At 41.8% G+C, this 24752-nt stretch overlaps 1 protein-coding gene across 3 annotated transcripts in view; it reads right to left on the minus strand.

The window, feature by feature from the left end:
• The window catches only part of RHOBTB1 (Rho related BTB domain containing 1), a 57277-nt gene extending 33220 nt beyond the window's left edge, over positions 1 to 24057 (minus strand). The window contains exons 1-3 of one of the 3 annotated variants that reach the window (XM_064145177.1): positions 23837 to 24057; positions 19274 to 19369; positions 5769 to 5831 (exon numbers count right to left, since the gene is read on the minus strand). The gene's annotated coding sequence lies outside the window, so the exon portion shown is untranslated. Of the gene's footprint in view, positions 1 to 1330; positions 1403 to 5768; positions 5832 to 19273; positions 19370 to 23836 lie in introns of those variants that run through there. The other 2 variants (XM_064145178.1, XM_064145179.1) reach the window with 2 other exon arrangements.
• Positions 24058 to 24752: the final 695 nt, after the last annotated feature.

The raw sequence follows: 24752 nt of genomic DNA on the forward strand, positions 1-24752 counted from the left end.
AAGTGCAAAGTCCTGCACCTGGGAAGGAATAATAAACTGCACCAGTACAGGTTAGGAGGTGATCTGCTAGAGAGCAACCCTGTGGAGGACCTGGGAGTCGTAGTGGACAAGTTATCCATGGGACAGCCATCTGCCCTTGTGGCCAAGAAGGCCAATGGGATCCTGGGGTGCATTACGAAAAGTGTGTCCAGCAGATTGAGGGAGGTTCTCCTGCTCCTCTAGTCTGCCCTGGCATGGCACCACCTGGAGTATCACATCCAGTTTTGTGCTCTCCAGTTCAAGAGGGACAGGGATCTACCCAAGAGTCCTATGGAGGGCTACAAGGATGATTAATGCACTGGAGCATGTGCCTTATGAGGAAAGGCTGAGAGACTTGGGGCTTTTTAGTCTGGACAGGAGAAGACTGAGAGGGGATCTAATAAATGTATATAAATATTTGAGGGCTAGGTGTCAAGAAGGAAGGGACAGCCTCTTTGCATGCTCTGTGATAGGACAAGGGGCAATGGATGTAAACTACAGCACAGGAAGTTCCATCCTCAACATGAGGAAGAACTTTATTGTAAGAGTCACAGGGCACTGGATCAGGCTCCCCAGAGAGGTTGTGGAGTCTCCTTCTCTGGAGACCCTCAAGACCTGTATGGATGTGTTCCTGTGTGACTTGTGCTAGGTCCTGCTCTGGCAGGGGGGGTTGGACTCAAAGACCTCCAGAGATCCCTTCTGACCCCTAACATCCTGTGATCCTGTGACCTACATCAATCAGTGATAACGGAGTGATCCAGCAGGCATTTACTTCTTAGCCGAGTAAACACTTCCTCTAAGACTGAGGTAGCACTTCGTAGCATAAAAACAAGCAGTTCATGTGTTAAGAACAAACTATTCATCTTTAGATTCAGAGTGACAATATCTAAGGATGTTTAAGTTATTCTATGGAAAAAATAATTAGTAAACCTTTCCCAAAGTAATCTGACCAAATATACAAACTAGGAGGTCAAACAGGTTTTCAACCTCAACTATAATACCACAATTTAACAAAGGAATCTAATGGAAAGAGATACCAGAATCTAACACTACTTAATATGAATATATGAATGGTGTAAATGAAAAAAATCAGGTCACCAGTAAGGTGATAAGCCCATCAACACTTATCCCTGACAGCTATACTCATTTACAACTACATGAAAGAGCATTTTTAGGTACTCCATATTTCAGTCTGTTCTGAAGATGCATTTTTGAGTATAGTCTTGGAGCAACTCCTTCAGAGAGCCATTACACAATAACACATCAAAAGGAGTATAAAAAAAAAATCTAAAAGACCATGCAATTCTCTTACCTCCATCTCCATGTAGCAAAATTACTGCATGCAACCATGGAAACTGAAAAAGGAGATGCAAAATGCCAAATTCTTCAGTCACTACCTTAACACTGCAGAATCCCAAGGCACCAGCACGCTTGCAAGGGCCAAAGAGCACATGGGCCAGAACAAGCCTGTGAAATACTCATTCTCAGTATGTAACCTACCATTTGTTCTGACACAATTATATTAACACATACATGCTAGGAGAAAAAGAAGTTTACTGTTCAGTTGTTCAAGAGCTTAGAATTCACAGACAGCTCTGATTAGGGGAACATTTAAGGGCTCAGAGGCAGGTTTGTGATTTGGCTCAATTTAATCAACAAATTTAGGGCTCAAAAAAGTATGTTTGTGAAATAAATCACAAGATGGTATCAAGTAACAGATAAACTACAGCACTTATTGACACAAAACATTTTTCATAAGCTATAAATTAATATTAGTATTTCATTAAATTGCAGGTGGGCATCAAGGAGATCATTTTAAAAGGAAAAACTATTCCTTGTCAGCATCAAGGAACCAGCTGGTGATAAAGGGTAAAGACTCAAGGTGGCATCAGATTACTCGGTCACCAGAGGACAAAGATGGGTATGAGGCATATCAGGGTGGATTCTCAGCCAGGATGAAGAGACATTGCCCTGCTACATTATTTAAAGTTCTGGCAGTTCACATGGAAAGACTGAAAATGAACAGATTGACATGGGAGGTAGAAAATAAAAATTAACTCTGGAGTTTATCAACTACTTGCCTTACCAAGCCCATTGACAGAAAACAACAGATACATCCAGTGATCAGAAATAGAGAAAAGCCTTTACATTCTAAAGTTAACCTCTTCTAAAACATGAGACCCTTGGATTTACCAGAAGCAGAAAGGGAAGGGTAGCAGACGAAAACGTTGCTTTGTTGGATGAAGTGATGAATAAGATAACTCTAGCTGCTGCTGCCACAAAATGAGAGTGTAGGTCAGCAGGAATGCCTTTATCATCCACAAGGACAGAACCTTTTTCAGCTGTTCCAGAATAGCTGGGATGTTTTATCTTAGAGATAATATCAGCAAAGAAACAAATGCCACTAGACACTGCTTACATTTGCTACAGCTGGAGAAGGTAAGTACTGAGGTTGTCATTCATGACACATTTCACTTGGCTTGCCTGAGCCAGCTTCTTTCATGACAGTTTTTGGTCAGCAAGCATCAGATTTAATACTAGATGCTACCCCTCACTTTGCACAACCTGCTGGAAGAAATACATTCTCAGAAGCCTCCATTCAGCTGCATAATCTCCGCTATATCCCTCAAGTTTAAAATGGAGAAAAAAACCTGGTGATGCCACATCAAAGAAATGAAAGGAGCAGCCTCTAAGGAAGATGTAAAGTTGAAAACAGAACAGGTATCTCTGTGTTTACCTAGAAAATCTCTCAGTCAAATCACTGCCGCAGACTTTGCAGAAACCATAGAAACAGGGAACAATAATGCATGGCTTGTTGTATCAAAAGCCTGACAGTCTGCTCTTTCTCAACACGTTTGGCTCCAGATGTGTTTGTTTCTAAATGCTAGCTATTAGAACCCTTTGTTGAGCTGAGTCTGTCTCTGTGATGATAAAACACCTTAAGAATTACGACCCAATTCCTCAGATGACCTAGAATCAGAGATACTAGCAAAATATAAATTCTTCCTACATTACTGTATAAAACAGACTGCCCTGAAGCTGAGCATGAAAACACACAGTTTTAGGTACAACGAATGATTCTCTGGAGCCTGCTGAAAACGTGCAGCCTACAAGAACTTGTCCTTGTGTTAAACTCACAGTTTACGAGAACAGAGATGCAAAGGCAAATCTCAGCATTAGACTTGAACAATATCACTTTTCTGAAAAGTTCTAAGGGCAGAAATCATCAAGCTGATTACAATGAGCATTTTACATTATTATTTTGACCTGTGATGTACCTTGTTATATACTTTCTGATGACATCATCTCTCTTGAAATTAATCCATACAGCAGATGAAGGACACTTAACAGTTTCAGAAACAGGTGTGTGAGAATCTGAGATGAGTGGTGGGATGGTGGGAAAGCCTGCAACATTGCCACTCCTATCTTCACCAATTCTTCAGAATCTACCCCAAGAACAGGCCACAACACAGGACAATCCTTCGTGCTTCTTTTTGTTTGTTTTTTTTTCTTTCTTGCTGTGCAGAGAGATGTAAGGAAGGGTGACGACACTAGACCCACTCCTGGAAATAATCCATATCTGGCACATGACTGATTTAAGGCTCACACTTTGGCTTGGCACATAGTTTTTGTTAGTATTCCAGAAAGATGTGGCCATAACTGACTGTTCTTTCCATTCATCAGGGATGAGCACATCTGACACAGGGGACTAGACAGTGGCCAAGATGTGGCACTGCTGTGGGTCACAATCTGTCATACCATCACAAACTGAAATTAACTGTGACTGACTTTTATCAAAGTGGCTGAGAACCAAGTAACTGAAGAACAGAAAACAGTCATTGATGATGATAACCATCACCAAACAACTGGTACTTCATAAAGCAGGAATCTATGAAAATGCCACTGTGCAATGAATCTTTAGATTAGTCCTCCTTCTGCAATAAAAGATTATGCTGCACAAGCAGATTAAGGCTGCACCTGTACTAGCATTTTAGTTCAGATCAAGTTTACCATCAGGTGCAGACATGGAGTGCACAAACTGAATTCTTTTCAGATGAATGTCAAATGAAAAATGTGGTCCTCAACACTAATAAACAATCATTCAGCGCATATGACCAGATTAAAGGTAATCTGAAGCAACACCCTTTGTGTCTGAAATGTGTGCAGTGTGAGTCTTGGGTCCTCCACACCAAATTTCTCAGCCCCAAATCCCTTGCTACTGCATCACACAACTCACTAACATAAATGAACATCAGATGCTCTAGCTTCTGGTTTGTTATTTGAATGAACACAAGTGAGGCAAAGTTACAGTTGGTGGCTGTGACACTTGACAGTATCTCGGATAAGAAAAGTCAAGCTTAAAGGGAGAAGGGTCACTGGAAAAGTTTAACACTACAGGGTTTCATGGTAATAAACTCCATGAAATGCCTCATTTTGTTTTCTTATGTAATAAAGGGCATCAGAAGCTCGTACAGTACTAAACTGCTGATACTGTAGCATAGGTTGTTACTCATTTTACCCATTTATAAAGACAGGTGCTGACATTGTATGCACTCTTTGGTAGGGACACTATTCTGAGCAGTGTTGAAGAGAGCTGTTGAATTTACTTTTCATGCTTGTTTTCCTTCTAAAAGACAGAATCAGGCTCTTGTTTCTTGAACTTTATGTGACATTTCTCATATATCCTTCTCTCTGTTAATCAGTGATGTCAAAAAGACATTATATGTTATCTTACTCTCTCCCACAAGTGACTGCTACAAGGAAACTACACAATGAGAATGAGACTTTATAATGAGAGCAGGTAAAAACCCCAGAAGACCTATACACTGACTAGAATAGTAAATACTCCATACTGGCAGATTTCACATAAGTGCTATTTTCAGATCTTGGGCCAAGTTTTGCATTTATGTCTCAAATGCAAATCCAGTGACATTAGTGGCACAGGAAGACAGTAGATATGGATTTTACTTATAACGTCTAGTGCCACAGAGACTCATTTGTGAATTAAAATAAAAGGAAATTCAACAAGAAAAGAGAAATTGCTATCTTCTGTCTTTCAAGTCAGAGAAAGGAGAGGAAAACTAGAATGGTGTTGGATGGGAACCAAAGGGAATACACATTTTTATTTCATGAACCCACCCTCAGCAACAAAAGGGCCCAACTCTCACATCTCCTACAGGCTGCACCAATTCTAGCTCACGCATGATGTCACCACTCCCTCAGAATGAAATTTTGAGCTCCTTGATGAACCAAAGGTACCTCCACGCCAGCCTAACAAGCCTTGCTAAGAGCTGCTTTGCAAGTCTGCTGCACTAGCACAGACTGCTCAGCATTTCTTTTCCCTTACATTTCAAATATATACTTCATTCTACACTTACACACTCTCCTGGCAGGACAGATGGGAGCAAGGGAGGACCATGTGAAGCACTTCCTGTTTCTCCTACATCAAGGTTTCTCTGTCCTTTCATGTCTAGCACAGAGTAACATCTGGACGCAGGACTTAAGCATTTTTCCAGCAAATAAAATGCATTAGGAAAGAATCAAACACTGGGATTTACAGGTCAAGTGACTGCCTCTTCCCCTCAGCCTAATGCTCTACAGCATTTGTGAAGCTTGGAGTTTTAAAATGGCAGGAGTTTTAGAAAGCTTCCCAGAACTAAAATTGATGTTTATTTCTTCTTAGATAAAAGTACTTCTACACATCTGATGCTCCTTAAGTATTATGTCACTAGCACAAATATTGAACTCACCAAGCTATTTTTTTCTTGTTCATAGTATATAGATTCTGTATACCCAAGACAGGGAAATCCAACCTGCATATAAAAGAAAGGCATAACTTAGTGGGGGAGGACCTCAGAAAATGATTGAGAAGAAAGTAAACTGTTCTGTTATCCTTTACTAGGACTCCCAAGACTGAAATGCAGCCTGTACACACACAGACACACATGCCATTCAGCCACTACTTACACTGAGCACTTGTATCATGACTGTTTTACGTCCTTCGGTAACAGTTTTCTCCCCACATGCATTACTTTTGCCTAGAAAGCCCAGGAGCTTAAGAACTCTCCATGAGCACAGTGACCAAACTGATATCCACCTCAGGTTTTATTATAGCTCAAGCTGAACACTGGCTTTGAGTTAGTCGTGTCCTGGAATAGTACACAAAACAAGGGTGAACAAACTCATTGAGAATATTCTGGCATCACTTTCTTACTCTCGATGAGGATGTATGCAGAGCTTCAAAGGCGTTTTTATAATCTTAGAAACAAGTATATTGCTGCCTTCAGAAGCCTGAATGGTGCCCTGACCAACAGAAGGCAACTCGAGTCTTTCTGACTAGTCTGCCTCAGTCTGTCCAGTGACCGCTTTCTCTTTGCTCCAGATGTTGGATGCCACAATATCCACGAAAGACTGACTTCACAAATGAAAGCCTCCTGCTGTTTGTCTCTACAGCCCCTTTCTACGGCTCCAGACAGCTCCGGACGCAGACATCTGATAAGCTGCGTGCTTCAAGACCCCCAGCAGCCTCCAGCTGTTGTCACAGCAACCCACTACAGACTTCACAGACAAAGCAGGTGAAAGAAATGAGGAAAGAAAAGAGGGAGAAAGAGAAAATCTTCAGGTTCTTAGTAAATTACACTCAGGAGGCTGCTGCTTCCCGTATACAATGTACCCCTCTATTTTTGCCTTGCATGTTGTGGCCTTGCTGGAAGCCAGACAGATCTGCTTCAAGGACTCAGTCCTCTGTCCCCGGGGGAGGGGAGGATACCTTCTCCTCTCCCAACGAGGCAGGCGGGCACCTGCGAGGGACGGCAGGTGCAGAACTCCGACACTCGCGCCCTGCGGAGCCCCTGGCTCGCCGCCTCAGCTGGCTTCTCAGTCGCAGCCGCACCGGCAGGTCAAAGCACGATTGCGCCCGGGCGATACGGGACCTACCCGGGAGAGCGGGATGCCAGTCGGACGGGGTACGAGTAGTGGGACGGGAGGGAGCGGCAGCCGCCGCCGCGCTCCCTTCCCGCGGCTCTTCACAGCGGCAGGGCAGCGCCGGGAGCCAGTCCTGCTGGGCAGCGCGGCCGCATGCCGCCGGGGCGGCTGTGACCGCCCGGCCCCGCGGCGGGTTAGCGGCCCGCAGCTCTGACTTGGGCGGCGGGGCCGGCGGGAGCCGCGCGCACGGTGACGTCTGCAGCCCCGCGCTATTTTTAGCGCGGCGATTGGATTTCATTCATGAAAACAGGGCCGCGCGTAACGGGGCGGCTGCTGGGGCCGCGCGTAACGGGGCGGCTGCTGGGGCCGCGCCCGCCGCCTCCGGCCCACCCGGCCCGCGCCACAAGCTCCGCGCCGCAACCCTGCTCCCCAGCTCGGCACCGGCACGCCGCGGAGCTCGCTGCCGCGGCCTCGCATGGGAGAAAACTCGTACAGAAGACTAGTCAAAGCCGAACGAGTTCCCCACACACTCGATACACGCTGTGTGTGCATGAGCAAGGTCCTGAAGGCCTGACTGCATAATCCCTGAGCTGGGTAAGCAATGTCATAGTCCAGGTGCTGCTGCTGCTATCTTTTGAAGTTACTTCTCTCCGTTTCACGAATATTGGAACCTTCACGTAAAACAGACTCACACAATCAAACAAGAAACGTCTCCTCTTTGAAACTGACAGTCTAGACCAGTAAAAAAGGGCCCCAGACCCTGACCGTAACTGAGAAGAGCGCTCACAATTCAGCCCGGGTTCCTTGCTAAAAAGCTGCTCTCCAGCTCTTCCCATGAACCATTTGACACCACCAAAAATGTCACTATCCGTTAAGCGGCATAGGCACAACTACGGTAGCCAAGGGAACATTCCTGACATGGATCTGACTGTTGAAAAGAAAATACTGCCTTACAGCAACCTGGAATCACACACTGCACAGCCCTGCAGCAATAATGCCATAAAGTTTTGGGAAATGTGTTTTTAAAAGTGTTTTAGAAACATTGCTTCCAGCTAGCAGTACCAGTAACAGGTTTAAGCAAATGCAGTTGGGTGCTCTTTAATCAACTAATTATATTTTCTAAACACCCAGATGCCACACTCACAGTAACCAGGTCGGACGGCAACGTTTTTTGAATGAAGTACATCCATGTCAGATAAATTCGGGTTTGCCACTTCATGTCACAGAAGGCTGTTAGGTGCATAAGAACAATTTGCATCATTGCAGACATTGTTACTTTCCTAGCTTTGCAGTTTGGATGGACAAGATGAACGCATTAGAAACTAAAACACTCAGACATCTGCTTGCAATCAAATATCAATTTGATAATGTGGGAAACAAAAAGATGGCAAGTGATTGAAATTATGTCTTATAATTATGTGAACTGTTTTTTCTCCACAACTAAGAGCTAAAATTTTTCATTCAATGTCCCCATGTATTCATTTCCTTCTAGACCATGCAACTGCAAGGGAAACAGTAAGATACACCCCAATACTTTGAGGGCTGAGCAAAACAAGGAGTTAAAAAAGCAGGGTGATAATAAAAATATTCCCTTTACTGGATTGCTTCAGTATAGCAAACCTAATTCTTATTTGTACCTTTGCTTTACAGTCTAAAGGATCAGTTTTTGAAGACAAAGCACAACACTATAACACATATCAAATAGACTATCATGGCTGCAGACAGAGTGAATGTTATTGTCAGAACAGGTAAGTAGCACCATGTGGGAGAAAATTCATACAAAGCAGCCAGACTTAGCCTGATACTAACTCAAGAAGTATTGGACTGCAGTTAAAACCCCACACCTTTACATCTGCTTGCAAAGCTTCTTACAAAGCTTTTCTACAGGAATAAACAAAGAGAGCAGGAAGAAGGAAGAAAGTGTTATTTTCAGTGACTAACAGTAAATTTAGCAGAATACAGCAGTGACAAAGATTAGTCAGATGGTTCAAATCTGAAAAAGAGAAACAGAGCTTTGGGTTTGATGGGGATAAAGATCTCAAGTTTATTTTTTTGTTTCAAAGGGTGTCCAGAGCTACAAGCTGCTATGTAGCTTCTGTTTTAATGATCATTTACAACAACTTCTACCTTTCAGTGCTTTCATCACAACCATTCAATTTCTTATATAGTTTAGACTGCAGCTTTTCCAGCAAAGTATAAAATGAAATCCCAGGGTACTTGAAGCTCTCTGTTCTCTGACACATCATCCTATTGAATTGTACTTACATTTTTCCAAATTTTCAAACTAGCAGTTGAATTTTTACCACTTGAGTGACACACTTTGAGAAGTAGCTGGAATGCATCTCTAAGAGACTGTAGAGCAGCCAGCAGTTTTTAGGCTTTGATACAAGAAAGCACAGTAATAAACCACAAGAATTTCCACTTACAGCAATGAAAATAGATGAGTGGTAAAGCTTTACTCATTTAGATGTGTAACCATTGCAGGTATCCAGCTTGATTTTTTCTCTTTTTTTTTGTTTTCAGGGGAAAATAACAGCTACAGGAAAAGGGAGAAAGATCTATGTTCAATCTTTGGAAGCAATCCCAAAGGACATGGCATTTGACCATGACTAGCATTTAACTAGAATCTGCTTTGGAGAAGTTCATATAGCTTTCTAAAACATTAGTATGGGCTGTCATATGTGTCTCATCATTGCACCACCAATATGTGCTTTTAACATTATTGCACATCTTAGAGAATAAAGAATAAAATACTAATTTTTTTAAATGCATTTGTACCCATGGAGAGTTCTACTTACAACTATGTTAACTTTTCTTAATCACAAAATGCATTTAGAAGTGCAAATGTAAAGGTATATTCCCATATGCTCCAACATATTATTTGTTATTCTGGGGCTAGATTAACCTTTTGTTTTTCAGAATATATTTCTCAGATGATTAAAAAACATCAGGAGAGAACATCAGTTTTCCATAAACCATAACTGAATTTACAAATAACCTTTACATTCCCAAATCTAGAGAGTTAGTTTAACTTCAGAGGCTGTTCCAACAGGCAGAACTCCTTGGGAGAGCTTTCTGTCAGGTCAGAAATGCTAATGCTCAGCACCCTCAGGCATTTCCATTCTTTGCACTCCTGAGACACCAGAGGAGTAGACAGGTGGAAAAAATTCCAGTCAAACATAGCAGGAGGTACTATAAGAGGGGACTACAAGCATTTAGTTCAGTTTCTTTGTCAACACTCTTCTGGAAGAGGAGGATGCTTCTTACCACCCCATCATAATGTGAGAAGAAGACAATCTTCTGCTGTGTTTGTGGAAGAATGATAGTAAGCACGGTAAACCTGGGGTTTAGCTTTTATAATATTGTTTACCAGCTATCTGATAAAAGTCTACATCCCAAACCCACCAGACATGAGCCCATGTGGACGCAAGAGGTTGTCCGTACTAGAGGGCTAGGTAGGGTCTACCACAGATGCCTGCTTAAAAAAAACAAAACAAATAAATCTCTAGTGATGTGGCTCTTTGCTTCCTCTGAGGACCCACTCAAGCTTTTAATGCAGAACAAACGAGATTCTTTTCCCTCTGGTTTAGGTAGTAATAAGCACAAATGCAGTTTCCTAAGACTAACTAGGTACACTGACAATAGTCAGCACGGACAGTTACAGGAATGGTAGCGTGCACTGAGAGAGGGCAGATGTGACATTGCAGAGGCAGCCTGGGACAGGCTGAAACCAAACTCATCAGTACCAGACAAACCAGAGTTCCTCTCAAGTACCCCTGAACATAGAGGTCATTCATACTGGAAGACTTCATGAGCATGCTAAGATTTAAAAAATTGTTAGTGGAAATAAATTCAAATGCGTAAGGAACTAAGCAAAACAAAGAGGCTCCATGATGCATACTGCAATCACACAGGGACAGAACATGCTCTCTACAGTCCATGAAACCTGCTTTCAACAATAGAAATGAACATGACTGAATGATGCACAACCAAAATGAGACACACGGTGCTTCAGTTTTGGACTCCACCATCCACTCATTGTATGCGATATACGCAGTATCAGCCAGCTGGCAGGACATGAATTAAAATATCAGAATTACCCAGCTCCTATCATTGAAGTCTACTTTTTCCCCACAATTAGACTTAGAGGTTTTAATTATGTGGGTAGATCAAAATAATTTCTAACTACTTCTGCAATGGATCAGAATATATTTCACTAGATTTTATCCATAAAAAATTCATAAAGAGAATAAATGCCTTTGAAAAAAAAGTATGTAAAAGCATATTCTGTACACATTGAAATAAAATCCAACTCATTTCCTGTCAATACAACTTCTGTACTAATGTTTGCATTCAGAACTGTAATGTACCCATGACAAATGCTTATGAATTCATAATTAGCTTTCTTTTCAAAACTATTGTATGCAGTACTTTTTTTTTTTAGCTTTGGTGCAATAAGGACAGAGTTTAGTGTTTGACGTAAAGTGCTTCTATTTAGTGATGTCAACATCTACTCTCAGCCAGCTGTGCATACCGATTATGCCAGTTGCATCCCTTTTCATACTATCCCACACAATTGTCTGAATTCTCGGACTTGCAAATATATAATGTACACAATGACATCTCCACTGTGTGCATTAAACTCTAATGCTATGCATTCATTTGTTAGGGTTTTTTTTCCAGTTATTTCATTTATTCACAAAATGCTAAATATAGTGCAAGACCATCATCACTTTAGAACCCTGCAATGCACCAGATTTATTAGAGCATTCAGTGAATGATACATAGCACCAGTTGTTTACCTTATGAATTTTATTTCCACGTTCTTTTCTACTAACAGAGGAATATAAAATCCACAATACATGCATGTATTTTAAACATTGGGTAAAGGGAAAGGGACCATACAGAGATAAAAAATGCCAATTCTTACAATTTGCAATAAAAATTACCTACCATTCTTTCAGTTACAGTTCAACAATGCTTTTGGTTTTAGACTAATGGCCTGTAGGATTTTGGGTCTTGCCTTCCCTTGCTTCCACGTGTAACCTGTAAATTATAAGGCCCCACAACTCATCCTACAAAAGGATCATCGTTTCGGTGGGCAAGGACCTCTGAAGGTTGTCTAATCAAACCTTCTCTTCAGTGTGCACCTAATGTCAAGGCTTGATTGGTCAGGGATGAGAAGTCCACAATCTCTCATCTGCCTGTTCCATTGCTTATTGAGTCACTATGAAAATGTTTTTCATTACACTGAGAATTTACCTCACTGCTACTTGTGACTGCCACCTCTTGCCCTCTCATTGTGCAACTGTGAGAAGGGTCTAGTTTTCCCTACAACCTCTCACTGAGTACCTGAGATAGTAATTTGATGCCTTGTTAGCTTTCTCTTCTCCAGGCCAGATAAACATCTTCTTCATTCTCTCTCTGTACATCTGTGTTTCAGTCCCTGCACCATATTAGAGGCCCTTCACAGCACTTTCCTCAGATGGCCAATCTCACTTCAGTACTGTGGAGCCTGAAACTGGACACAGTACTTCAGAGGCAGCCTCACAAACATTGACTAGAGGGGAATAATCACTGGCATTTACTTCCTCACTACACTTATCCTAGTGGATCCAGTGTGTGCTTAGGCTTTGCTGCTGGAGGGCCAGTTTGCTGACTCAGGTACATCTCAGCCTGTTCACTTGCACTGTCAGAGTCTCAAGAAACTTTACAAAACTTGTGTTAGTGCCTCTGCTGCTGCACTTCCCTTTCTACAGGCTGCATAGTCCAGTTTTATAAAGGAGTGGATTCATCTGAAGCACCTCAGTGTGCAAAGTTAGGTGTGCCAGGATATAATTAAGCAAAATAGAATTCTGGTTTAATATGAAGAACAGCAAGAGAAACAGCTGAGCAGTTATGTAAGAGTCTCCCAAGGGAAGAAGCAGCAGCAGAGTTATGGCTCGCTGCATTCTCAAACCAAAGAGGGCAAGGCTGTGTTAAAAATTTATTGTAGAGCACCGTTTTGTATTAGGTGTGTAACTTTTTTAATGGTAACAAGTTTGCGACAGCTTGTAAATGTTATATTCCTGCTCCTAGATCCTCAGAACTACAACACATGGAAGAAAGACTTAATCAGCTTACAAAACCAGCTCCAAACAGAAGCTAAATGGGAGGAACCCACTAGGAGGAGGATCTCTTCTTGAATTTGTGTCATTTTTCTGTTTGGCAAGGGAATGAAACTGGAAGTGATTGCACCAGAGTCACAAGACCTTTTCCCAACTATCCAAAGCATGTGTGCTGTATCAGCTCTTTCCAGTATTTAAAGGGTTTTCCATGGTACAGGAGATTAATCTTCAAAATTAGGTTTGCCCTCTATAGCAATCTCTTAAAGAGTTACATTGTTTAAAGCTCACTAAGCAAAATTAAGGGTACTGCTATGAGTAATGCAGCAGTCAATGTATGCCAAATATGAGAAGAATCATTCTAATTTCTTGACAAGTCTGTCCCTAGCTACTGCTTCTGTTCAAACTAGGACATACCAAAATGTACTTTCATCCCAGAATAATTCTTTATTGCCACACCACAGGACAACATTAACACATATATGCAATGCTAACCCCGGGAGCAGATTTTTACCTTGAGGAGCTGCTTTCACATCTGCACTGTGTTATCCAGTTAGCTCACCTGTAACGTTGACATCTGTGTAACTGCTTAGCGTTTCTTAAAATATTTCTGCCTTCTAATCAGATGTTAACAGAATGGAAAGAACTTCTTTGTGGAATGATATGACAGTCATAGCAAGCAGTCAGCTGAGGAAGATTTTCTGTCTGTCTGACCTTCTGACTAACTGTAGATAAGTCAAAATGCACTTCTGTCCAAGTACGGAATTTCAAATAGACCACAATCTCTTGGAAATCCTTTGAAGTACAGGAGGAAGTTTTCAATGGCAGAGTCTTTGCTTCTCACTCTTGTTCCAAGATAGCAAGCTTTAAAAGCCATATATATATGTATCAGCTCTCACTCTTTCAAGCATTATAAATGCTCTCCCTGCCTTTTGAGGGTCATAAAAATCACCTCATATATGAAAAGCCCAGTAGCTTCCTATGCAGAAGGTTCCCAAATAGACCACATTTTAGAAGCTGAAATATTGGTCAATGATTGCATAAATACTACGGGAGCAATACATAAGAGCAGATTTAGATTGGACGTTAGGAATAAGTTCTTTACTATGAGGGTGGTGGAACACTGGAAGAGGTTGCCTAGGGAGGTGGTTGAGGCCCCTTCCCTGGAGACATTCAGTTCCAAGCTTGATGGGGCCCTGGGTAACCTGCTCTAGTGGGGGTGTCCCTGCTAACTGCAGGGGAGGCTGGACCATATGACCTCTAGAGGTTCCTTCCAGCCCAGACCATTCTGGGATTCTATAAATAGAGATCTCTGCAGTGGCAAGTCATTACTGCTCTGTGGTGCTTATACGGGTGTCATAGTGATCACAAGGACAGGTTTGTTCTTAGGGACAAGAACACCAATCTCTAGTTACAGGAATTAGAAGGTGCAGGGTAGAGGTGGTAAGAGAAAAAGAAGTGGATTTTCTCTCCTTTTTCACAGTTGACAATGACCAGTACTACTGGTCTCTGAGTCACTGCTTACATACAAGAACAACAGCTATATTCTGATCTTTACAGGGTGTCAAACCAATAGAGCATGATTAAATAACAGAATCAAGGGCAGCTTCATCTCACCATTACTAATCTTTAAGAAACAGCCTTATTAGCTACGTTACTTCACTTCTGTCCACCAGTTATATAGACTTGAAAGTAAAAGCCTAATTTATAGCTTAAGAGCCTGATATAAATCCTACTGCAATTGATATGGAAAAGCTCCCCTTGACTTTTCTGGGCTTCCATTCAGGTGGTAGTTAAAGGAGAAAACGTCCATGGGATTAGTTGCAATATGCCTGTCTTTGAAAGATGAAGACATTTGACTTAAAGTAGCTGAAACAAAGCACTACTGAATGAAACACCTCTCGCTTCAACAGTTTTTGCACTACATTGTTCATAGAATGTACTGACTTGGATTACAGTTCTGTACTCCTCCCCCGCCCCAGATTACAGCACAATCCTTCATTTATTTTGAATAGGCTGATTCTACACAGTAGCAGCACTATGGCTTTAATCATCCAAGATCCAATTTCAAAACCAGAAACTCCTGTTAGATTCCACACATTCTCTACTTTTGAGCCATACACCTTTTGAAAGAGAAAGCTTTCCCAGAAAGGTAAGACCTTGTGCCTCTTACAACCATTTATATCAGTTTAATGATGTGATTTAGTTACACTAGCACATATTTCCTTTCAAAGATTGCACTTTTGCAACGCAAATTTATAATCCAGTCTAACTCACTAAGCATATCAACACAAGGTTTCTACCATCCAAATACTGTTCCATCTGTTTCTGTAGTTTTCTTCAGTACGTGTAAGTAAATCCAGCTATCACTTTGTTTCCCCAGTGAGTGAAGGTCTCATAAACAGAAAGATTACCAAGGTTGTTTCTAAAGGACATCTTTCTCCCTCTTGAAACACTTTTCTATAAATTCTAGCAAACTGATATAGCCAAAGGATAATGGTAACTCCAGATATTGCAGAGGAATGCAGACAAATGATGGGACACAAACAATTTCAAGTTGAAGAATCAGACAAAGACAGAACCTGATAAGAACTTCCCAAATTATGTTTATTAGGAACAGCTACCAAAAAGTTTTCTGTTCTTTTCTACTTCTACCATTCAAAAGCCATCAACCACAAAAGCACATCTTTCTTGCACACATTTATAGTTTTGCAGTGTGGAACATACCACCTCCAGGAGCTGTCAAAGTATCATTGTTGCAAGCTTGAAACACAGTTCAGGCAAAAGACAGGGAACATAAAGAATTCAGCTCCTATAGACTGTGACTGGCAAAGTATGAGAAAAAGACAGCACTTTCCAATTACACATACACAAAAAGATTACTGCAGAAGTTAAATACGTCATGAGCAGAATTTACCTTTACAAAACTAAAGCCAAACTGGAACCACAGCAATGGTTTTGAACTTAATCAGGCATTCAGGAATAAAAAGTATTCCAGTGCCTTCAGATTTCTCATGTGCCCATTGCTTGGAAATCATATTGCCAAAGCATCATAAATTCTACAACAGTTTTGATTTTTTTTTGTATTTCAATAAAGTTGCAAGGTGTGGAGCTTTTTATTTTTAAAGAACCCTCTACATTTTTTTTCTGAGGTTAGGATAGAAGAACTACCAAGGTGTTAATCATATTTGCTCCCACACATATATGCCTAAGCACATACAACAGTCAAAACCATGTATCTGAAATAGAAGAGCCAAAATTGAGGACTTCAAGTGTTAAGCAAGAGCCATTAAACAAGATCTGAAACATGGAGAGTCGCAAGAGCCACAACATAGACATTTGCCTCAGGTGTAAGTGGTACCTGTTGCTTAGCACAGTTATTGGAACATCTGCCAGTTTAGAAGCCTGTGTACAAGCACATTTCACCACTGACAAAGCACTGAAAACAAATATGTCTCTAAAGTATGGTAACAGTACCTGAGCTTAAGTTTTTATTGCTGCAAATCCTCATCTTTAGAATGCTAGGCACTTACTTCCAGAATTGAGAGAGACAGCTAATTCCAGTTGGCAAGAGGATGTTCTGGGGTCACAGCACTGCTTTTATACCACAACTTGCACTTCTTGTGTAAGGTACCTTCTTGCCTAAGCTCCCTGAGTTAATAGACATTTCAGAACTGCATTTTTCTTTCATTTCCCACCTAACAATTGTCTCCTGACTCTGCATACCAAAAGTACAGGAAATCCCATAAAGAAATTAAGACAAGTCCTTACTAGAGGATTTCAGCAGTGCTAAAGAACACAAATTACAAAGATTAAAATCAACAAACACAACACTGCCCTTTTCCTCACACCCCAACCAAAGACACACAGCAGTTTTCCAATTTTCTAATCTCAGCACACAAGCAATCCTAAGATTGCAAAGATCTATCTCAAGCAGTTTTAACATTTGCTCTGCCACATACAATTCTACCAAAGATTACTGTTTCACACACACCTCTGTTGGTTTTGCATGGTACAGAACTTTGTTTTTACCTGTCTGAATTTTCAGCTAAACTGCCAGATTCTGTGCTGTAGTGACCAACATATATGTACATATTTTATTCCACTGAGTATGGAGTAGGTAATCTCTGAGAGAGGAGTATCTTCCTTAACCAGAGAGCTAAATTTACCACTACTCATCTCATAATGCCTCAGGTGATACAGAAGCCCATCAGCAAATAAGCTGTCACTGGCATACTGAGAAGCAAATAACACCTCTCCATAGAGATGCCTTCCACAGATGCAGCATTTTTTGACACGAACACATAACTCAAGTACACAAGCTAACTTTTATCCAGACCTGCAGATATGCTCTCTTCAAGAAGTAAGCCCCAGTCACAGAAGTACCAGAAATGGGTGTGGAAACAGTGAATTTCCAAGACTATTATTCTGCAGCCTGCTTACATAAGCTATACATGTTACTCAGAACTTTATTTACAAACAGAAAATCAGACTGGGAAATGATAACCTAACACTGGAAATAGAAGTGAAAAGAAATGTTTGGGTTCTTAGGTCTGTCATTTGCTGTATTTTGTGATGCTCAGGTCACTTAGAGTTAATTAAATAATTCACAGCATCACAACTTGCATACATGTAATGCTATATACTGGCTTTCAGAAACTGCATTATCTATGCAATTACTTCTATTTTTGTTCACAAAGTATATGTTTGCCTTTGATAATGTGCTGGAAGGGACTCATTAAATTACTAATGTAACTATTAAAGCTATTAAATTACCAATTTTGATGGATCAATTTGAAGCACGTTGAGATAAGCATAAAACCAAAGTAAACCAAGTGTCTCTTCACTTCATTCACCCTCCTATGAGGTTATGAATGCAGATTTTTTTTTTCTGACACCATTAACCCTTACTTTGTATGAACCTCCCTGGCCAAAACACTGAAATAGTTATTCCTAGGGCTTGCAAAACATTATGTCTGATAGTACATAATGAAGGGGAGGTAATACTTGATGGTTTTTTGAGAGCCCAGGGGAGAGATTGCTCCCTAAGCTTCCTGACAAGATGCTTATTTTTATTCACATTGTCACTATGTTTTCCCATGAACAAATATTTATACTTCAGAGGAAATGTTTCAGTAATATGTATCAGGCAGGATAAGCAATGTGTTCACTTCCCTTTATTATGAGAAAGCAATTTTGCTTACATGAGAAAGTAAACATATGGAGTCCCCAGAGATGCCTGGGAAGGGGTCATTCTTGCAGGGATCCTGTCTTGAATTTATTGGCAGCACATCACTGTGTTAGGACCTATAGAGATTTCATTTGTAATTGCTATAAATTAATACATAAAAGCTTTTCCATTCCCTTTGTTGATAGAAACAAAATATCCTTGCACAATCCAGTCTCAATCAAAATATTTTTCCTTCTGACAAATTTTAGTAGCATGTTATGTTCCTACTTGCATTATTATAATTTATGTTTAATAAATATGGCAAGGTATAAATCCACCTTTTCTGAATGCTTCTGAACATAAAACAGACTGGGAAAGCCAATAGGTGAAACCAGCCTACTATCATTGAGTACTCCAAAATCTGAGCAGTGAGCTGGACTACATGATTTTCGAAGGTCCCTTACCACCTAAGTTTCCTGTGATTCTAAATTTAGATTTAGGTTTTACTAAGTTACATGCTTACTGTATGAACCTGAAAAGATCTGGGTGTGTGACTTGGCAAACACATGGTTAATATGCACCTGTATTTCAGGCAGGCAATAGCCTCACCTTTTCCTTAGGTTGCATGGAGCAGGAACAGAGAAAGCTGCTTTCTTCATCCTAGGATCTCACCCATTTCCTGCATCTGTAGTTAGTGTGCAAGTATTTACTCTTGAAAATTAGACTTAGCAGCTTCCGTTTCTTTGATGCTTTGAAGAAAAACTTGACACTGGGTCAAAAGCTGCTATATTCAGAAGCCATCCATTACACCAACTCTACAACTCATGTCCTTTATACATTTATTTTATCTAATGGAACATCAAAACAAAGCTAACCCATTCTGTAAGTGAAAGGATTAATTTTCAGTTAAGACTTTCAGTACCAAGTTCTCCAAGTCACAGATGCTGTAACATTAAAATACTTCACCAAAAGCTGCTGGACAGAACAGCAGCAGTGACAGGCAACACTAAGTGAAATTCATCTGTTGGGTTTGTTGTTTCTCTCTGGGAACACTTACCTCACAAGAGAAAATGTTCATATCCATTTTTAACAGCTTGATCAAAAGCAGAATTCCATTACAGATATTTCATGCCTTTAGTTTACTGTGGCACTCCTGAAAAGATAAAAACAGACAATAAACCATGCTATTTTCAACCCAAAATTACAACACATGCAATACCAAAGACCTGTCATGATACATTTTATATTATAAAATAGGCTTGCTTGTCCAACAAAACAGTCTGATTTCAAAGTTTCATACTGGTAAATTGAGTATCTACATTAAAATACTACCTCTTCTGTTCACTCTAATGCACTGAAGAAATCATGGCTAAAAAGACGAGCTTTTGAGCATAACAAGATTGCCATAGGTCTGTCAAATAAAGCTTATTCTTGAATAATTTTCCTCAAGACTTAGATTAGGAAAAAAAAAAATCACCTTATGTGTCAGAATTAAACACTGCTATATCACACCTAACTAGGTCTAGATCAGCTAAGAGTTTCTTAGGAGGGGTATTTTTGTCCACCTTCAGGAAGGTGACAAGACCTATTACTCTAAAAATCAGCTGACAGCCTGATGACAGGTGTACCAGGACATCTGTGTTGCTTCCACCTTTAGTCCCAAATAAAATTAATTATAGAAGTACTTCGTTTGGTTTGGTAAATGTCTGCACTTCTGTGGCTTGGTTCTCATCCAGGAGCAAGGCTGAGTGTTTCCAAGAATCTAAGGTGAAAGTAACATTGATTTCACCTCAGACATTGCCCTAAAAGAAATGCTCAGTGACACAAATAGCTTTCAGAGGTTTCATGCTAGCTTGAAAAGCAGAAGTGAAATGTTCAGATGAAGAGACTGGTGGCTTGCTAAGCTTGTCCAGGCGTTTTCCCATCCTTATCAGCAACAGTTCAGAGTTGAATTTAGAAAGGAAGTTAGTTTCTCACAGAAATTTCCACTTTCCGTAGATACACTGCACAAGACTGAGGACACATACACGGAAAATGAAGTAAGGCCTCACTACACCTTTATGGAACAGGCAAACCATTGGAATTGATATTAGAGCTAGAGACATGATTTTATATCCCTCTATAAATTCCTTCCATCCCCAGAAGTCCTTTGTTATTTATCCATAAGCATTTTAGCAGCAAAGAACATATCAGTCTTCCTTAACTGACATGTTTCATCCAGTTACAAGTGTTGAAAATCTTCTCATCACCTTTTCTATTGTCTTCACCTTGACTTTCTCCAAGGCAGGCCCTTGCAGCTTCCACACCCTGTGAACTCTACAAAGAGCCTAATCCCACAATGAAACAAAACTGCAAATACCGATTAGGGTCATGAGCACACACGGGGTTCTCCAACTGTTTAAATACCTAATTAGGTGCTACTGTATCATCCACAACTGTTCATTTGTTCTCTCAGTAAGGATTATAGATTAAAAGTTATTTGCAGTTTTTCAGAACACCTCTTTTCAAAAAGGAGGCATCTATCTTCTAAACTCAAGAGCTGTCTCTGCTTTTAATTCACCACAGTATCTCACATTTCAACCACCCTTTTTCTGCTTTGTCCTTCTTAAAATCCACAGACATGGCCTCCATGGATACATTGAGATCATTCTCACTCTTGAACGGACACGAAAGCCTTTCCACCAGCTCATTCATAGTTCTTTTGTAGTAATCATTAATTATTTACATTATTGTTCTAGTAAAAGACACATTGAGACTCTCCCGCTTGCTGATGTTTTTAATTGTTACGCTGTTAAGTCAGACCAGTTGCTTGAAGAGTGTAAACAGATATAAATGTAGTTAAACCCGATTTTCATCATTACTAAAGCATAAGTCTTAAAAATTCCATTTCACAATAAAAAATAATTTCTGGGCTCCATCCCTCTGCCCCTCTATCTTACTACTTCTTTCTGATTTTGAATATAGTTGGGACCAAAAAAAGTAAGGCTTTAATCTCATTTATTATTGTGCTACCTGATTACAACTCCAAATTATAAACATCTTCCCTGTCATGGCAGTGGAAGTAGATCTTCTATTTTTGTGATGGCCTTCACATAGAAGAACAGCGCAGCTAAATCTTATGTGCAACTTCCTTACTCAAGTTTTGAGAAGCTCATAGCTGAAAAGACAACCTTCTTTATGTGACTCTTACTGTGTGCCTGCACCAGTTCTGGCTATGTCAGTGCAGTTCTTTCCCTCTCCCACTGACCCAGGCAGGCACTACCTGAACTAATGCTCACCCACAACATGAAGCAGACTATGGTACTGTCTGCTGGACGTGCAGTAAACAAAGGGAAACTAAAGCCAGCTGGAGCTAAGAGTAATTCAGCAAAGGATGTACTTATATGGCCTAATTCTCGTTTGAACAGGCAGGAAGGGGAAGAGCAGGTGGTTGCTGCTGCAGATTAGGAAGTGATACACCCACAGCACAAACCAAGCCTGGAAGGAATCCAGACAAGACCATGTAAAATGTTGTGCTCCCTGGATGGCTCCGTGGGGCCAATACATCAACTGGTCACGTGTGATCTGGCCTAAGAACTTATTTTGCTGCAATCAGAAAACTGAAAGAAAATTCATTCCTCTTTTTCACTCAAATTCACCCCAGTTTCACCTTCAGGTTGTTCAGTAGACTAAGCTGAGCCAGTCTTTTTTATTTCCCAGTTTTGCAGGGATTTAAAAATCTCTTTTTTTTTTGTTTGGGTTTTTTTTTTTAAGATTATTACCAAACTAACAATACTGCAGAATTTTGTTGTCTCAATCTACTTGAGAGCTTCCTTTTGCTAACCTATCATATCTACATAGTATTCAGGTTTCTGCAACATCCCACATTTTCATAAAACACCTTCAACAAACTTTTAGGGATTATGTGGAAGAAAAGTAACTGCTTATAAGTATGAAATTGCCACTTTGGTTAATATGGTCTTACTTCAAACTTCCAACCTTCAAAGTTCAAACACTGGAAGAAGTTCAAGTAAAAGAAAGAGCAGACCATTAGTTCACTGTTTTAATTACTATGACACACCTCACTATACATTACATGGTTGAACAGACAGAAGTAACTTTACCTCGCATTGATACTTAAACCAACATTTCCTCTCAACACATTTTTAAACCTTTTAATGTGCTAGAATTCATAGCCTATACAAGCATTTTGCCTTTTGTAGTTCAGTTTAGACAAGCATGCTTTTTCTGGGTATTTTTTCCTGTAAATCAATACAAAGACAAAGGTAAATGATGTCACGTGTGTATTTTTGTTTAACTAAGTACAAATAATGGTATGGTGAGAAGTTGACAAACAAGTTCTAAAAGATGAGATACTTAAGATTGCCACTAACTCTACTGTAGGAGCAGCCACAATGGTTTGGTTAAACAGCTGGTAAATAAAGGTTTGTGTACTGAAGTTCTCATTTTGTGTGCTGCCTAAGTAGGAAAATGTTTTGTCTTTATTTTAATTCCTCTTTTCTGATGGCTGCAAGAGAGTTGTGTTGGGTATGGCTCACTGCTTCTTCCCCAGAGGTCCTCAACAACTACAGGGAACAGAAGGGGTTCTCAAACTTCACCCTCCTGTAGGTCTTTTCAGACACACATCCTTCATAACCAGCACATCTCTTGTATCCAGTTTTCAACAGGCACTTGCACTCTGTTCTGCTGGCAAATTTCTTTCATGTAATGCAGAGACCCATTAATCATTTAAGATTAAAAAAGGAACCTAAGGGCAGGAATATTCCATTTTTGCTCGTGTAATAGATGTTACTTTGCTAGCACGTCAACTCAAGTTATCTTTGTGCATGTTACGTTAATTCAGTAAATTGCTTTTCAATCGAAATGCATTCAGAAATCCCCTGCAGAATCCATATGCGAGCAAAATTTGATTTTCATGGTGCATGTGCCAGATCAATATCCAGAAAAAGAAGTATGAACAGCTTTTTGTTGTGTCCACCGAGCTTGCTGTAAGAGAGGGTTGTCAGAATAAGTCGCATAAAAACGCCCCGGGCACGAACTTGTCAAAGTCGTATTACCGCACTATTTACATCGAGCTCAACCAGAGAAGTAATAAATCCGTCTAACGGTATTTAATAGCTCGGCAGCGTTGGAGCGGTCCCGCACCCGAAGTCGTCAGCATTTTCAGCCTTACAGAGCAGGGGACTGGACAGCAGGCAGAGCCAGGCAGGTGCCGGGTCTCTCCCTGCGGCGGATGCGGCCCGTAAAAGCCAGGGACTCCTGTCAGCACCTGCCCTCCAACGGGGGCGGCGGCATGTGGCGCCCCTGGCCCGCCGACCGGCACTACGCTGAGTCCCGCGGTGCATCGGTCACTCGCCGCTCCGTCCTCCGCGGCAGCTGCCGCTTTCTCCAGCAGCTTCACGCTGCCCCCGGGACCAGCGGAGTTTGACATCCACCCTGTCCCTGGACCCGCTAGGTCACCCGCGACACGACGCGCTCGGCCCGGCAAAGCGCCCCCGAGAAAGACCCGGGAAGCGCCTGCCACCGGCGCCTGCCCGCCTGCCTCTCTCTCTCCCTCCCTTCTTTCCTTCCCTCCTTCCCTGACCACCTCGCGGGAGCGCGACCGGGCCGCGCGTCTCACCTGAGCGCGCAGCAGGACCAGCCGAGGACGGGACAGAAGTGCCAGCTGCTGCTACCCGCAGCTCTCTGCCTAGGGCGGCCCGCCTCCTCGGCTGTGCGGTGCGGTGCGACCCGCCCTGCCCTGCCTTGTCTTGTCTTGCCCGCCCCGGCCAGCGGGGAGCGGAGCGGCCGCCGTGCCCCAGCCAGCCAACCACCCCCCGGGCCAGGCTGCGCCGGGCCGTCACGTGAGCGCGCTCGAGCGCTCGGGGCCGTTACGGCCGTTACAGCCGCGCGAGGCGGGAGGGGGCGGGGCCGCGCGGGGCGGGACCGTGAGGTGCCGCGCGCCGCCGCTCAGGTAAAGTCCGGCGGGGCCGGCGTGGGGTAACCGCGGCTTGCGCGGGGATCTGCGCCCCTTGGGCAGCCGGCACCTGCGCGCCGCCCTTCCTGCCTTCAGGAAAAGTCGTTTCCAGGAATTGAGGAGCTGCCGAGGCAGAAAGTCCTGCGAAGCTCCGTGAGGGGAACGGCCTTCTTGCAGCGAGGAGGCTCCTTGTGCCCCCCTCTTTGCTCTGCGTGTTAAGGGCAGTCGCGCTCCATGTAAGTGCACTCATGGCGAAATGTCGAATCTCGCTGAGGAGCGGGATATGTATGTTTCTGTGGAGCGTGTACAGTCTATTTAGCATTTCTGTCCCCTGAGTAAATTACGCTGCACACCACCTCAGTTTGCCCAGGAAGAACTGCCCTGGTGGGTTGTAGTTAAAAAGCAACGTTAAGCCCGTTTTCCTACCAGGATGTTTCCCGTTTACACTGCCCTCAGGGTGTCTGACCTCTGAATCAATAACACACTAAAAGAATTCTCTAAAGGGAACCATAATAGGAAGTTATAAGCAATCCAGCACCGTAGAGGGTTATAGAGCATATTGCTGAAATGCTTCAGGAAA

This window comes from Pogoniulus pusillus, chromosome 6 (genome assembly GCF_015220805.1).
Source record: "Pogoniulus pusillus isolate bPogPus1 chromosome 6, bPogPus1.pri, whole genome shotgun sequence".
NCBI classification, from domain to species: domain Eukaryota; kingdom Metazoa; phylum Chordata; class Aves; order Piciformes; family Lybiidae; genus Pogoniulus; species Pogoniulus pusillus.